This window comes from Calypte anna, chromosome 6, assembly GCF_003957555.1.
Source record: "Calypte anna isolate BGI_N300 chromosome 6, bCalAnn1_v1.p, whole genome shotgun sequence".
NCBI classification, from domain to species: Eukaryota; Metazoa; Chordata; class Aves; order Apodiformes; family Trochilidae; genus Calypte; species Calypte anna.
In genome coordinates, this window is record NC_044252.1 from 17,031,817 (window position 1) to 17,047,592 (window position 15,776).

A 15,776-nucleotide genomic window follows, 5' to 3' on the forward strand; every position below is an offset into this window, starting at 1 on the left:
GTGTGATGGGTGGTGTTCCTCAAGGGTCACTCCTCAGACCAATGCTGCTTAACAACATTGGTTGGTGACATGGGCAGTGAAATCAAATGCACCCTCAGCAAGCTGCTGATGACACTGAACTGTGTGGTGAAGTCAACATGTTAGAGGGAAGGGATGGCATCCAGAGGGACACTGACAGGCTTGAAAAGTGGACTTGTGCAAACTGCATCAAGTTCAGCATGGCCAAGTGTAAGGTTCTGCACCTAGGTGGAGGCAATCCCATACACAGATGCAGGTTGGGAGGAGAAAGGATTGAGAATATCCCTGCAGAGAAGGACTTGGGGGGGGGAGGTGTGGACCAGAAGCTCAACACGAGCTGTTCATGTGCACTTGTAGCCCAGAAATCCAACTGCATCCTGGGCTGCATCAAAAGAAGGATAGACACTCAGTCAAGGGAGGTGATTCTCCCCCTCTGCTCTGCTCTTGTGAGATCCCATCTGGAGTACTGTGTCCAGTTCTGGAGTCCCCAGCATAAGAAGGACACAGAGCTCCTGGAACGTGTCCAGAGGAGAGCCACTAAAATGATCAGAGGGCTGGAGCACCTCCCCTGTGAAGACAGGCTAAAGAAGTTGGGGTTGTTCAGCTTGGAGAAGAGGACTCTCCAAGGTGACCTTATAGCAACCTTTCAATATCTGAAGGGGGCCTTAAAACAAAACTGGTGTAGGGCTTTTTTTACATGTGTGTGTAGTGAGAGGACAAGGGGAAATGGTTTAAAACTTGAAGAGGGGAGATTTAGGTTAGACATTAGGAAGAAATTCTTTCCTGTGAGGGTGGTGAGATGCTGGAACAGGCTGTGCAGAGAAGCTGTGGCTGCCCCCTCCGTGGAAGTGTCAAGGACAGGTTGGACGGGGCCTTGAGCAACCTGATCCAGAGGGAGGTGTCCCTGCCCATGGTGGACGGGTTGAAACTATATGATCTTTAAGGTCCCTTCCAACCCCAGCCATTCTATGACTCTGTGATTCATACTGTTTCTAAATACGGTCTGGAATAAACTGTCTTTGCAGTACTGTAAATTTAATGGTAATTTATATTGGCATAGGAGATTTTGGCCACATTTTCACAGGGAATCATCTTCATGTTTCCAACATCTTCCTAAAGATTTGTATTTTCACGACCCACTGCTAGGAACGATCGCTGCAAATTTTTCCTCCTTGAAGTAAGAAAATATCTTTTGTTCTTTTTGTCTCACCTCACATTACCTTTCAACAAAAGATGTGAAGTATCTTTGATCACCAAAATAAAAATTCAGTTTTACTGATTAGCTCATCCTGAAGCATATGTTTGTATCCAGATCTTGACAGATTAAGAAGATAGATATACACTTATGTCTCCAGAAATATCACTACTCCACTGGAGCAACTGCAAAACCTTTGTTACCATATAAAAATAGTAACTTTTTTTGTACAAAATAGTGGCTAGAGGCAAGAGGAATTATAGAAGTTGTCCTTATTCATAAGCTACTGTTGGCAAAGAGTAAGGTGTCAGTCATCTCAAAGAAAACCTCATGATCTGTTCCACAGCTTTGTTATAGGCTGAAGACAAAGAGTAATGCTCTGCTTGTCTCTTGTAAGATCTTACTGCTACTCTGAACTAATCACCATTACAGAAGTGTTGTGTTTGCTTTCTTTTTTGTGGGTACAACTTCCACCTGCCTTGGCTGAGCTTCCGAGTCACTTTCTGGTCACTTTCTGTTCTCTTACCCTTACAGATATTGAGAGGGTTTCTATTAAATAGTTGAGAGAGTCACTAAAGACACATACTCCACTCCAGACAGAGTACTATTTACCATACACCTCTCTTTCCTTCCAGATCAAGTGAAATAAAACCCCCAAATTTTATGCAGGTAGTAGAGGATAGATGGGTTGTAATTCTGTGTTTGCTAGCCAGCACAGCTTGGTAGTGTGAGGGAGATAACTGTGCTTTACTTCTGGTAAAAATACATCAGCAATTCATTGCTTCCTTGGGACAAGAAGCAGTACAGAGACAACGGTATTTCAGAGAATCTGTGGGACACTGCAGCCTTCTCAGTATGATTCCTTTCACAAATAATTGTTTGGGGCAGGAGCAGCTTGATTTCTTATAGGAACAGCTGGGCAGGTTCTTTCTGTAATCTTCTGATATGAGGTGCTTTAGCAATTGAGCTGTGAAAGTGCTTCAGTCTGTGTTTAAGCACACCTGTTCTGCAGGTTTTAATGAAGTTCTTGTATATAATAGAAACACAGAACCCCAGAATCATTGAGGTTGGAAAGGATCTCCAAGATCATCAAGTCCAACTGTCAACCCAGCACCACTGTCAACTGGGCCGTTTTCTCAAGTACTCCATCCACACATTTTTTTAAACACTTCCAGGGATGGTGACTGCACCACGCCACTGAGCAGCCTGTCCCAATGTCTGACCAATCTTTCTGTAAATCAATTTTTCCTAATATCCAATCTGAACTTTCCCTGGCACAACTTGAGGCTATTTCCTCTTGTTCTATCACCAGCTACATGGGAGAAGAGACCATCACCCACTTCACTGCAACTTCCTTTTGGGTAGTTGTGGAGAGCAATAAGGTCTCCCCTCAGCCTCCTCCTCTTTAGACTAAACAATCCCAATTCCCTCAGCTGCTCCTTGTAATACTTGTGCACCAGACCCTTCACCAGCTTTGTTGCTCTTCTTTGGACATTCTCCAGCAGCTCAATGTCCTTCTTGTAGCAAGGGGCCCAAAAATTAACACAGTATTCAAGGTGTAGCCTCACCAGTGCTTGGTGCAGGGGTACCATCACCTCTCTTGTCCTGCTGGTCACTCTTATGCAGGCCAGGATGAAGTGAAATTCAGTGACCCTGAGAACAAAGTCTTCAAATAGAATGTAACCTTTAGTTCTATGGTTTTTTGTGTGTTTCACTTGCTATTTTGAGGAGTTGTATGGGAAAGTGAGAGGAGAATGATTCCAAAAACTAATTGCATCCAGTGAGAACAAGGACATTTTGTGGTATGTTCCTGGCGTTTGCTCTATTAATTCTCAAAGCCTTCTTTTCCTTTGTTTTTCATATATGAAAAAGGCTTTCTACTACACCCAGTCTGTTTATCTCTTGTAAAACAATCCATCTACTTTTATTTTATTCATTTTGGGACAAACTAAAAATTTCAGTTTTTTAACTATGCACTGGCAAGGTCATTTCATTACTATTCTTTTCAGCCACTGAACCCAATCTGTCATTTCTTTGCACTATCCAGTAGTGCATGGTTTGATCAAATGTCATGATGTTGGTCAAATTAATTCAACAACTTTCTTTTCCTCTTATTTTCTCAGCTAGTGCACATGACTGAATATAATCAAGGTATTCAGAGATTTTCCTTTGGGGGAGGACATTATATATAAGTTGTGGTCGGTGATGGCCAGCAGAGCTGCCATCCCTAGGTTCAGTTAACTATGGTCCTTCCTTCTAGTTAGTTAATTATGTTCCTTCCTTCTAGCAGTTTGCCAGAAGAGCTGGAGAGCTACTGATGTAGGCCTCCTGGGTTTTGAAAATTTTTGACAGCCTTCATATGTATCAAAGGTAAAACTTGTGATCTGAGTGCTCTGGACTTTGAAACACAAAGCAAATTCCTAGCTTCTGCACAAGGATTTAGTATTGTTCTTGCTATGCATACATAAACAAGCTGGCCTGTAAAGAAACAAGAGAAGTTTTTGCATGGTTACTTCTAGGTAGAACAGAAATCCTGTGAGTTGCATCATCTTCATTGTTCCAGCTGTCTGACTCGGACTGCTGCCTCTCTCTTCTGCAGCCTTCATAGTTTGCATGTTTCTGTGACCTGTAAAGCATCATTACATGAATAGTCTTATGGAAGATGCTGAAGCTTTGATAACCTGAACCATACAAAGGGGAATTTTTAATCTATTTTGATTGCTTTTAGATTTCTTGAGCAACTGCCTTCAAGAATTCTTGTGAACTCTGAAGAACATAAATTCAAGGAGTAATAAGATTCTGTCTCATTCACTAGTTTGCAAATACAACTAGTGAAAAACACTATTATGTGTATGTTGTATTTTATTTTTTCTAAGAGATAAAAATATACATTTCTTTTTTATAAAAAGCTGCCAAAAAAAAAAAAATACTGGAAGTGAGGACTGTCAAAGTTATTGACAGTTTTTCATGTATGACATTTTTCAGTTGCTAGGCAATCATAGCTAAAAAAGCTTTGCTTGTCACTGTGTCCTAAAGTACTCAGAAAATTTTAGATCACTCAAATATCTAGAAGGTATGCCTGCAAAATAAAAGACAACCATAATTCATGCAGAGTTCGTTGAATATTCCTCCACTGGATAACTTGGGTACTCACAGCATTTTATTTTGTCATTAGGCTAAAGCCTATCATAGTCTTGCATTACCCTATCCTATGTAAGGTACAGTTAGAAAGAGCAAAAGGTGCATTTAAGAGGTAGACTACAATAAGAAGTAGCATCTTTGCAAATACCAGTTACCATAGCAGACTGTGCATGTTCAGGTTACGTGAAGCTTTTACAAGTAGAAATTTTAGAAACTTCTGGCAGCAAAAAGATTCAGTTGACAGGATAGGGGCCTTAAACCATTCTTTTTGGAAAAAAACCAGAAAAGACACTTCTTATCCCTATGTATGATGAGATAACTTTGTATTAGCCACAGATAAATTTATGTATCTTGCAGACAGAGCAATAGAACTCATTATTAATCACACCTGATTATGTAGTATACAAGATAAGTTATATTAGCAATGAGATAATAGTAAGTGGCACGGAGACTATGTTCTCATGGATGTTCTGACTGGTAGGTGCTCTCAGAGCTTCTTTCAAATTCCATCTCTGCAGCAGGAAAGTTAGGGAATATTTACATCTCTAATAAATGTGCCAAATGCTCTTCTCACAGAATTTTAAGTTTTAAATGTACATATTTAGTCCTTTTTTTCAATTTTTATGGGCTAGAATGGATAAAGAAAATAATAGTATTTCATATATTCTTCATCATTGTAAGAGACAAAGCTGTCCATGTCTTGTCAACACTGTTATTCTTCAGTTTCCCATTGTACTGTAAAATTCTTCTCTTCTTGTACTATGTACTTTCTTTGGAGTAACATCCTCAAGTTCTCTTGATTCCCAGATATCTGGAGTTCAATATCTGTATTGCTAGAGTTGCAGTAACACAGGGTCCAGCCCAGGCTGGAATATCTGCTTGGAACACTCAGTAAAACCCATGGAGACCCTGCCCGCACCAAAACAATAGTGGTCTCTCTCCCACCGGTCTCTTTCCTCCTCATCTAGAAAGGATAAAGCTATATCAGGCATGTCTGCATCAGCAGTTACACCCAAAAGTTTCTATTTCATTTGTCCTAGTTGCAGTGTGAAAGATGTTTAGGAACTCCTGCTGCAGATGGAGCTGTATTCCAAAAAACCTGAGTTCCTAACATTTGGGACACGTGTACATTTGCATACCTTATTAGGACAGCTCTGGAAATATAAGAAAAATAAGAAAAAAAAATATAATATATATAAATATAATATAATTAATGGAAATAAGTATCCATACTACTTTTTTTATAGAGTTTTACTACATCTGAAAGGCTCACCTGCTTGAAATATTCCTGGTGATATCCTTATAGCCTTGTGAAGCCAGCTGACCTGGCAGAGCAGAACTGTTTGTACTTCCTGGATCCTGCAAGTTTAAAATAAGAAAAAACTCACGAAAAATCAGTACACAGAAATAGTAAGAATATAGTTGAATATAGTTACTTTTATCAACATTATGTCTTATCTCTGACAAAAACATGTTCTTCACTAAAGAAGGAAAGGGAAAATAGAAGTTTCCACTTTTAGAAGAAAGTATGAAACTTTAATGCAGCATTGCAGTATCTTCTAAGAGTAAACAGCTGTATTTATACATTTCATAACACATCTTCAAATATCTCTACAGCTTAGCATGCGTAACTGAACTTTGAAAAGGTTCATGTTAGTTATATTTTCTGATCTCATAAAAAAAATACAATGACAGGAATCACAAGTCACACTCTTCACCTCCCAGCTCTTGGCAGCAATAGTCAGCAGTGTCTAAGATGGAGTTGTTGGTATTAATTTCCTTTTTATCTCTGACACAATGATACCAACTTTTAGAAGCAGGGTGCAGCAGGTGTTTTACTGAAGAAGCACTCAACAGGAAAGGCAGACCCTTGATTGACCTTCATATGCAGTAGAAGCAATAGTATTGGTGGCTGTTTTTCCATCCTAGGGAAGGATAACTGAGTCCTGTATTTAAATAATGATGCAGGACATATGCCTTCAATATGTGGAAGAGGCTGCTTCTCAGTTCTAACAGTTGATAATTATTTAAATTTTAGTTTAGAATGGTGTTTCTTCTTCCTTCCCAGCTTAGTATTCCATGTTCACTCAGCAACCACCCTGGTACATTACACAGGATAAACTACAGAATGGCCCACAGAATCTTAGTGGTAGTTGTCACTTATACCGTATTTTCTTATTTTATATTTGTAAATCCTCATTAGAATGGGGGAATTCATGGCTGCCTATTTAACCATGAATGCATTTACCCAGTTTCTGCACCTACTATCTACATGGATTTGAGAATGCTATAGGGATTTTTGTTTACTATATGCCAAGGAAGGGTATTTTGCAGCTGCTCTTCTGTGTTGTCTTTTTTTTTTTCCAGTTGCTTGTAATTTTCAGTTTGTGTCTTCTTTGGAGTAGGTGGCACCTGAGCTCTATAAAGTACAGCATATATAGTTTCTACTCATAGGAGACAGGTAAAGACAAGCCGGAAATAAAGAAGAAGAGAGAGCTCATGGAAACAACTCAGAAAAAAAAATAAATTTGCATGTCTCAAAGTTAGGCGTGCACTGTGCTGAACTACACAGATTTAGCCTCGTGACTTTAAACTGAATTTGTGCCTTAATACCTTGCTAACTCTGTGATCTCATAAAAAACCTGCAACCTTAGTTCTGTCTTCTCATTGATATTATTTATTTGGTGTACATCTTTGTCAGAGCATTGATATTACATTTCACCAATCTAACAGTTCAGTTCCAACACCCATTCCAACAGAGTGTTTAAAACTTCCTCAAATAAATTCCTCTTCAATGTTTTCTCAGCTTATTCATGTCAAGGATTTCCTCCATTTTTCTTTTTCCAGTTTCAGTGTACTGGTTACGGGAGGGTTCAGGGTTTTTATTTCTTCTGGAGAACAAGAAGAGATGTATTTATCACATTTCCTGAGGAGAAGTTTTACAGTTATAAACATAGAAATAATAGCTACTGCAACATTTTCTACTACAAGTAGAATGTCTTGCAAGATTTACTAAGATTCAAAAACACAATCATTTTTTAAGAAGTTTGGAGTTATGAATATTAATGGAAGACATCTGAATAGAAATACTTTAAATTATACTTTTTTAAATACTGAAGGAATGCTAAAATTAAGAAATTATTTATTCCATTATTATAAAGCACCAGAATTAAACATGCACATGCAACCTTCCTTCTCTCTGCCTCTGAGCAAATATATTATGCTAATCATATGCTCTTATCTCAAGGGAATCCCCTGAGTCATTCTAATGTTAGTAGTTCTGGTCATTGGAGTACATTTCCCTCACATTTTTTTTTTTTTATTAAGAAGATGTGGCCCTTGCCTGCATTGTATTAAACTCATTTTGTCAACAAATATGAGTATATTGCCCGATAACTTTTAGAAACCTGATTTAGATTCTACCTGGGTGCACATATGGTTGGATTCTTCTTTGTTGAAGGTCAAAATAGGCTGAAGTTGCAGGCTTCCCTCTGCAATGTCTAGATACCAAAATAAAATTAAATAAATAAAATAAAACCCATTCTGTGCCACCCATCCCCAGAAAACTTTAATCTTGGAAGAGGAACTGAGACACAGTGCCAGAAACTGGCATGGAATATCCCTTGCATGGATGCTCTGAGGCGATTAGTCAGTACAAATGCTATATATCACCACTGAAGAAAGCAGCATAACTCAGATTGCTGGAAGATACACTGAAGTAGACTCATGTGGTTATAAGAAATCTGAAACAGAATTGAAATCTGCTCTCCCTAATCCAGCCCATTCCTTCACAATGCTGAGGGACAAATACCATAGATTGATTTTGATACCACTCCTTTTGTATCCTGCTGGTCCAGGAAAACTGTTTAAACTTTCCATCAACTGTGTAACTTGCCAGTGTTGTGTGACATGCAAATAAATGTCCCCACAGCTTGTTCCTTGACTTTGCAGAGCTTGAAAAAAGCTACATAGGAAGTGAATGGGACTATTTCCACAGCTCTTAATAGTGCAAGAACTTCAAACAGCCTTTGCATAACTTTCCATCCTTCTGTATATTTTTTCATCATTAACTGCCAAAGCGAAAATAATAAAACCATGGCATTGAATGTCTTTCTTCCAGGACGGTGATGAGCATAGATTTTACATTTTGCAAAATGTATTTGCTCTTGAAGCACACAGAGTATCTTCCAGTAAGTGGAGTGTCCAGTGAACTCCAGTCTAGGAGTTCAAGAGGACTAAGCTGAGTTTAATAAATGCTGAAAATTTTTAGATCCTTGAACCTTAGAGGCAGCTGCTGCCTTACAGCAGAATTGGCTAACATACCTCTGAAGGTATGTTTGCATCAGTGAAGCTGACTAGATGCATAAATGTTCTCTGCAAAACATGTCTAAAGCCCACAGTCAGCTTTGCATCTCTTCCTAGTCAGCGGGGGAGAAGGCAAATAGCAATGGCACTGTCTTCTTCCTGAGAAGTTTTAAAACAAAGCCTTCAATATATAACCAGCATGCCAGAAAGTAAGTTAAGAGGAATTCTGTGTTCTTTTGTATTGAAATTTCTCTACATTATAGGAAACATTTCAGTGTTCAAATAAATATTAAGCTGATGAATATTAACCCATAATCTGTTGGTAGCAGTGTGCCCTTGCTTCCACTCTCAGTTTTAATTGGTATTTATATTTTGCATATATAGAACAATAGAGCCAGCAGTTTCTTTCATTAGAGTTAGTCTAAGTACTCTAAGTACATGCACATGGTTGTGCTCTCAAACTACTTGCAATCATCCTGAGAGTGGAAGCTTCTAGATTTGGACATGTTTGCCAGGCAGTACAAGAAGTATAGTGGTTCCAACAGATAAGGTAGTAGAGCTGGGATGTGAAATTTGTGGGCAATACATTTTAGCAGCTGGGTCAGTAATTGGCTGGGATTCCCTCAGTGAATTGTATAAAATCAGCACAGACCAAGAACCTTCTTGATTTAAAAGAATAAGCTGAGTTAAAGCAACTTGGCGAGTCTTTCAGCTTATGCTTCCACTATTCCTACACTTAAAAATCGTCTTGGGCATTCTTTCCCTGTGTCCTATGTTTTGAGTAGCTTAGCCAGAGCTGCAGATTATGATGAAGAATGTGTTTGCATCTACAGTTAGGAACGAGAAGTATCTATAAAGTTAGTGAATTGTTCTGGTAATAGGAAAGCTGAATTCAGGCAGCACATAATGCTGCTTTTTTTGTGTACTGAGCAGATGTGGCTGCTTACCAGGCTCTGCTTTTGTGTCTGGGGAGGGAGGAATGTTGTTGCTCCCATTGCCTGAATAAGCCCAATGCAAAGACATGCTTCGGCAGACAGTGAGTTGAACGGTGCCGTGAGCCTTGTGCAGCAAATCTATAACTGCTTGGCGTGGCAGACCAGACACATAAGTCTCATTCACCTGAAAAATAAAATGAAAAGTACTTGCAGATTCCTGTAGCAGAAAGGTTTTTTATAATCTATCCCAGCGCTGCGTAATCTTTATATAATTTCTTTGCACTTCATATGTTCTCATCTGCTCCCATTTTAGTAACTTGCTTTAGTAAGTCTTTACTTCTTTACACCATGATTTCCACCAGTACACCACAAATGCATAGTCTGCATCTCTTCTAAGACACTAAGAGAGCATTGTTTCCTCCACTATTCAGGTGGAAGATGGAAGTAAATGAAAAATAGAAAAGCAAACAAATATATTGAAACCTCTGGAAGGGGAAGAAAAAGTAAATTGGGGTAAAAAAAATTATTAATATTAAAAGATGGTTAAGAGAGTAAGGTTTTAAATCAAGATTCAAAAGCTGTAATTCTAATGCTTTTTGCTGGTTTTGATAGTACCTTACTGGCACCAATACTAGGTCCCTGTTACTATCCTCTTGGGTAAGTGTTCTACGCAGGCTTGGTCAGCTCAGTCATTTCCCTGTTGCTTTTCAGGTGTAACTTGCTGGGCACAATTACACTATGAGGTAGTTGCACTTTGTCACTTGCCCTGCTATACAGGGTCTGGGCATCTGCTGGAGTCCCCAGCAGCCGCCTCCTGTCCCACAGGAAGATGCACCTCCAGGCAAGGAGGTGGCTGGGTAGTGGGTGGGTCAGAAAAACCCTCTGAGCCCCTAAGAGGCAAGGGACAGCGTTTTCCACATTTTCCTGCACCAAGCAGCCTCAGATTCCAATCAGCACACCCTTTATGCTGAATAGAATATTATAGAGAAAATTTAGAATAAAACAATGACAAACAAGCATTACCTTAAGTAGGATGTCACCAACTTGAAGTCTCCCATCTAGATCTGCAATGCTGTCTGGGCTGATGGCTTTTATGAGGATAGCCCTGCCATTTCTTCCACCTACCACTGCAAATCCTAGGCTTCCGTTTTCTACTTTTTCCAGTTCAATCTTAATAATGAAGTCCTAAAATAGAAAAGGCTACAGTCTAAAATGGAGTTTATTCAGGGCTGTGTTTTGTTTGCAGTTTTAATACCAAAGAATCCCTGTGTTTCACAGTCTGTGTTTCACAGTCCTCACTGAGTGATGTAGATTATGGGATGTACCCTTCTCTTGAGTAGGTGCTTAGAACTTCTGGTGATGAATATGTAGCAGCTGTGTGTGTGCATCAGAATGAAAATGGTACATAGATATTTCCATAATATTTTGCAATAATTGCTGGAGGGTAAAATAACCTCTTCAGAGCAAGGAAACATGTACATGTGTAATTCTTCTGTTATACTAAACACGGCACCTTCACTGACAAAAAGTCACTCCCATTTCCAGCATGATATTAACATAGTATATACACAATTCTTTTGTTGTTCTATAACTAAAATATATAGCTAATACATATATAGCTAAAATCTTAACCTTGCAACTTAAACATACCCATTTGTTTTGCCTTAGCACTTCATTCAGTTTTAAAATCTTCTGCTTTTTTTAGGGTCAACTACTATACCAGAAATAGCAGCAATCTAGGAGTATTTATGACTGGCAGCATGGCTAGTTCTAATGTTGCAAATATCATCCTCTGAAATTATTTTAGCAAACTGAGCAGATAAACCATCATGGATTAAATCGTGTGGAAGAAACAGTAATAGTGATGACTTAATCAAAAGTCAGAAAATTGTTTCAGTTGTTCTGCCAGGCTGGAGGTCTAATTTTAACAATAGACATCCCATTTTTGAAAACCACAATAAAGAAAAAACTAGTAAAACTATTCCCATGAAATATCAGTCCCAATGTGGATAATTTTGGTTCCAAGTAATATTATTTTCTGCACGTTTGCAGAAAGAGACTGGTAATTGCACTTGTAAGAGTATTGAAACATTCTATGTTAGGCATGGAAATTTTTTCCAAGAATTTCAGAATGAAACACATCGATATCAGGTTTCAAATATTGTTGTGAAAAATGCTTCACAGTTACAACTATGCTTATTTTCCCCAGAATCCCATGCTGTGACATGCTTTTTCTTGTGCTGGTTTCTTTCTAAGCTAAGGATTAATCTTGTAAACTGTTAAGAACACTGTGAAGACCTAATGGAGGAACCACATTATACAAGTTGTGCTTATAGTACCAAGCTGGTAAAATAGTGACATTATACCCTGGAAAACAGCAATATGAGAGTTTGACCCCAGGAAGTGCTCAGCACATTCTAGTCCATGAAAGCTGAAGGAATTCAGTACTTCACAGGACACTCTCCAAATGCAATACATTTGCATATTCAAAGAAATTGGAGAGGGAGAAAATACAGTAAATACTACTGAAAAAAATCTCACTCCATACATATAGATCACTTCACTTGATGGACTATCTCACACTCGATAAAATTGTCACTTACCTTACACTGTGGAGAATCAGGAGTGTTCTGCTGAGTACCACGGTTTGTTTTCTCCAAAGGTTTCTCTGTGAAAAGCCAGCAACATTTTTTTTTTACAGTTGTAATGGTAAAACATTCAACATACTATACATTCAGTGTAGTACTGAAGATCATGTTTAGGGACATAACAAAATATTTTATATTTTACCAGTAAAATACAAAAAAAATTCTTGTGGGCTTATGTGAGTTTATACTCCTGAACTATGACATGGGACTTCTACTTGTTATCCCTGTAAAATGCTTTTGTCTCCCAGGGAGCAGGTTGCAAATGAGCTTTTAAAGCTGCATGTTACATAGTTAGAGACATCAGATAGTCAGCAGGTAATGTAAAAATGTTCTTCGAGGGAAGCAGTTTTGTTTATGAAGAATTAATCCTCCTGAGGTGCAGCCAGTACCACCTACAGACTTATTTTCTTTCAAGGAGCAGACAAAAAATTTTACAAATTGTAATTGAAAAATACAAAGATCCTTACCATGTTGATGCAGCAGATGCTGTTCTTGGGGATTCAGACTTTCATTTGAGAAAGAAATATTTGCTTTGTCTTTCTCAGCAGGTGGCCCTGAAATCATACATGTAGGTTCATTCTCACAGGCCTCCTGCTAACCTTCATGTACACAAAGCAAGGTAAACTCTGCTTAGATTATTAAGCAAAGCATCAAAATCAACTATCAATAGTCTATGAGGCAGTTTGAGACACTTCTCTTATTAAAATTGCCAATTTGCACAGTGATATGAACCTTTTTGTCATGAATTGCAGAGAAACTGCATCTCAGTCCTTGCTATTTTAAAAATTGTGGCAACAATCAGAGATCAGATTGAGACATTTTAGACATGTGGCAATGACAGGGCAAAGGAAGGAGCTGGGTATGTTAGTGTCTGCAGAGATGGATATGTAAGATGACAATGGGCATTTTTGACACTCCTACCTCTACCCCCCGACTCCCAGCTTTGAGTTTTTATCATATCTTGGTGATCTTAGTTGTGTTTTGCAAAGTACTCATAAATGTATGAATTATATAAAATAGTGAGTGTTTTGTTATTTAAAAAACAAAGCAAAACAAAACTCCCTGTTGCATTTGCAATTTTAGTATGCATTTTTGTCACTAATGCAGGCTTGCTTTCTTTGTAGCAAATTAAAGATTTCTCCAGAAGGGTTGGGCAAGATGATCCTTGAGATGCCTTCCAACCTGACATTCTACGATACTATAAGTCTAACAGATAAGATAACAGACAGAACATCAAATACAAATTGCTGTGGTGTTTTGTTTTTTGTTTTTCGTTTTTTTTGTTTCTTCTAATAGGGAAGAGCCTTGTTTTATAACAGACAGGTAACTATACAATGGTGGAGTTCACAAATCTGTATCAGATCTGGCAAATTATTTTGAAGGGGTCTTGAGAAATATTGGAATCTGCAAAGTTCATGGACTAAATCTTTGTAGGTAAGGGCTTACCATGCTATGCATTTACTATGCTTTAATTATACCACAGTAAGTGAGAATACATATAATTTTATCTGTGTCTTGTAGTAAATTCAATGTTTGTTCATCAGTAAGTGAAGTAAGATGCTTCAGTTTATAAAAGCAGACACATGCCTAGTTGCCATACAGTAGGAAATACGTAACTAATTTGACTTGGAATAATTTCTTCAGGTAGCCATATAACAGTGTTAATATAAGTGTAGGCATATTAGCAGTTCCGGTCCTAAGTTACATATTTTGGGTCATCTTTGCATTATTAAAAAAAAAAAAAAAAAAAAAAAAGATATCCAGTCATAGAATAATAGGTTGTTAGGGGTTGGAAGGGACCTCCAGAGATCATCCAGTTCAACTACCCTGTGAAAGAAGCAGGATCACTTAGAGCAGGCCACACAGAAATGTGTCCAGGTGGGCTTTGAAAATGTCCAGAGAAGGAGCCTCCACAACCTCTCTGGGCAGCCTGTTCCAGAGCTCTGTCACTCTCACAGTAAAGAATTTTTTTCTTTTGTTGATGTGGAATTTCCCATGTTCTAGCTTATCCCTATTATTTCTTGTCCTATTACTGGGTATCACTGAAAAGAGATTGCCCTCTTCATCTTGACACCCACCCCTGAGGTATTTATAGACATTAATTAATCTCTCAGCCTTCTTTTCTGAAGGCAAACATCCCCAGTTCTCTCAGTCCTTCTTCATAGGAGAGAAGTTCAAGTCCTGTAATCTTCCTCAGAACTCTCCATTGGACTGTCTCTATTAGATCCCTGTCTCTCTTGAACTGGGGAGCCCAAAACTGGACACGGTATTCCAGATGTGGTCTCATCAGGGCAGAATAGGGGGGGAGGAAAACATCCCTAGACCTACTGGACACACTTTTCTTAATGCACCCAAGGATACCATTGGTCCTCTTGGCCACATGGGCACACTGCTGTCTCATGGAGAATTAACTGTCCAATGTCGTTCTCCATAGTGTTCCTTTCCAGCAGGATGTCTCCTAGTCTGTACTGGTGCCTGGTGTTATTCCTTCCCAGATTCAGGACTCTACACTTGTACTTATTGAACTTCATGAGCTTCATCTTTTTCTAGTTTTCTAGCTTGTCTAGATCTCAGTGGATAATAGCACAGCCTTCTGGTGTGTCAGCCACCCCTGCCAGTTTTGTATCATCAGTAATACTGCTGAGGGTTACACTCCACCCCCTCATTGAACAAAACTGGACCCAGTACAAATCCCTGGGGAACACCACTGGCCACAGGCCTCCAGCTTGGCTCTGTGCCACTGATCACACCCCTCTGAACTCTCTTGCTGATCCAATTATTGATCCACCTCACAGTCCAATCATCTATCCCACATTTCTTGACTTTTTTTTACAAGGATGTTATGGGACACGGTGTCAAAATTTTACTGCTCTCTCTTCATCTATCTGTTTGGTCACACCTTTGTAGAAGGGTATCAGATTAGTCAAGCAAGATTTCCGCTTAATAAATCCATATTGGCTACTCCTGATAACCTGATAACCATATTTTCTTGCATGTGGTTTGAGGTGGCCTCCAGAATGAACTGCTCCATCACCTTTCCAGGGATGGAGATGAAGCTGACCGGTCTGTAGTTGCCTGGGTCTTCCTTCTTGCCCTTTCTGAAGACAGGAGTGACACTGACTTTCTTCCAGTCCTCAGTCACTTCTCCAATTCTCCATGATTTTTGAAAGATCATGGAGAGAAAGAAGTTCAGTAACATCAGCCAGCTCTCTCAGAACACATGGATGCACCTCACTGGGGCCCATGGACTTGTGTGTTTCCAGTTTTTCTAAGCAATCCTTAACCCAGTCACCACTGAGCAGTGGAGAGTCAGGCAAATGGAACTGGGGGTGAAGCTGACTTTACATGCCAGGCAAATGTTTGCTGGAAAGTATTACTTGCATAGCTGTCTACTTTTACTTAGTGGTGTAGATATGATACCTAATCATCCACCTGCTGGTACAAGTGGACCTCTGCTTGCTGGACTTTCTGCTGCTGCTGCAATTTTTCTCAAGTCTTTGTAGTGCACATGATTACTAAGTTTCGTGTCATAGT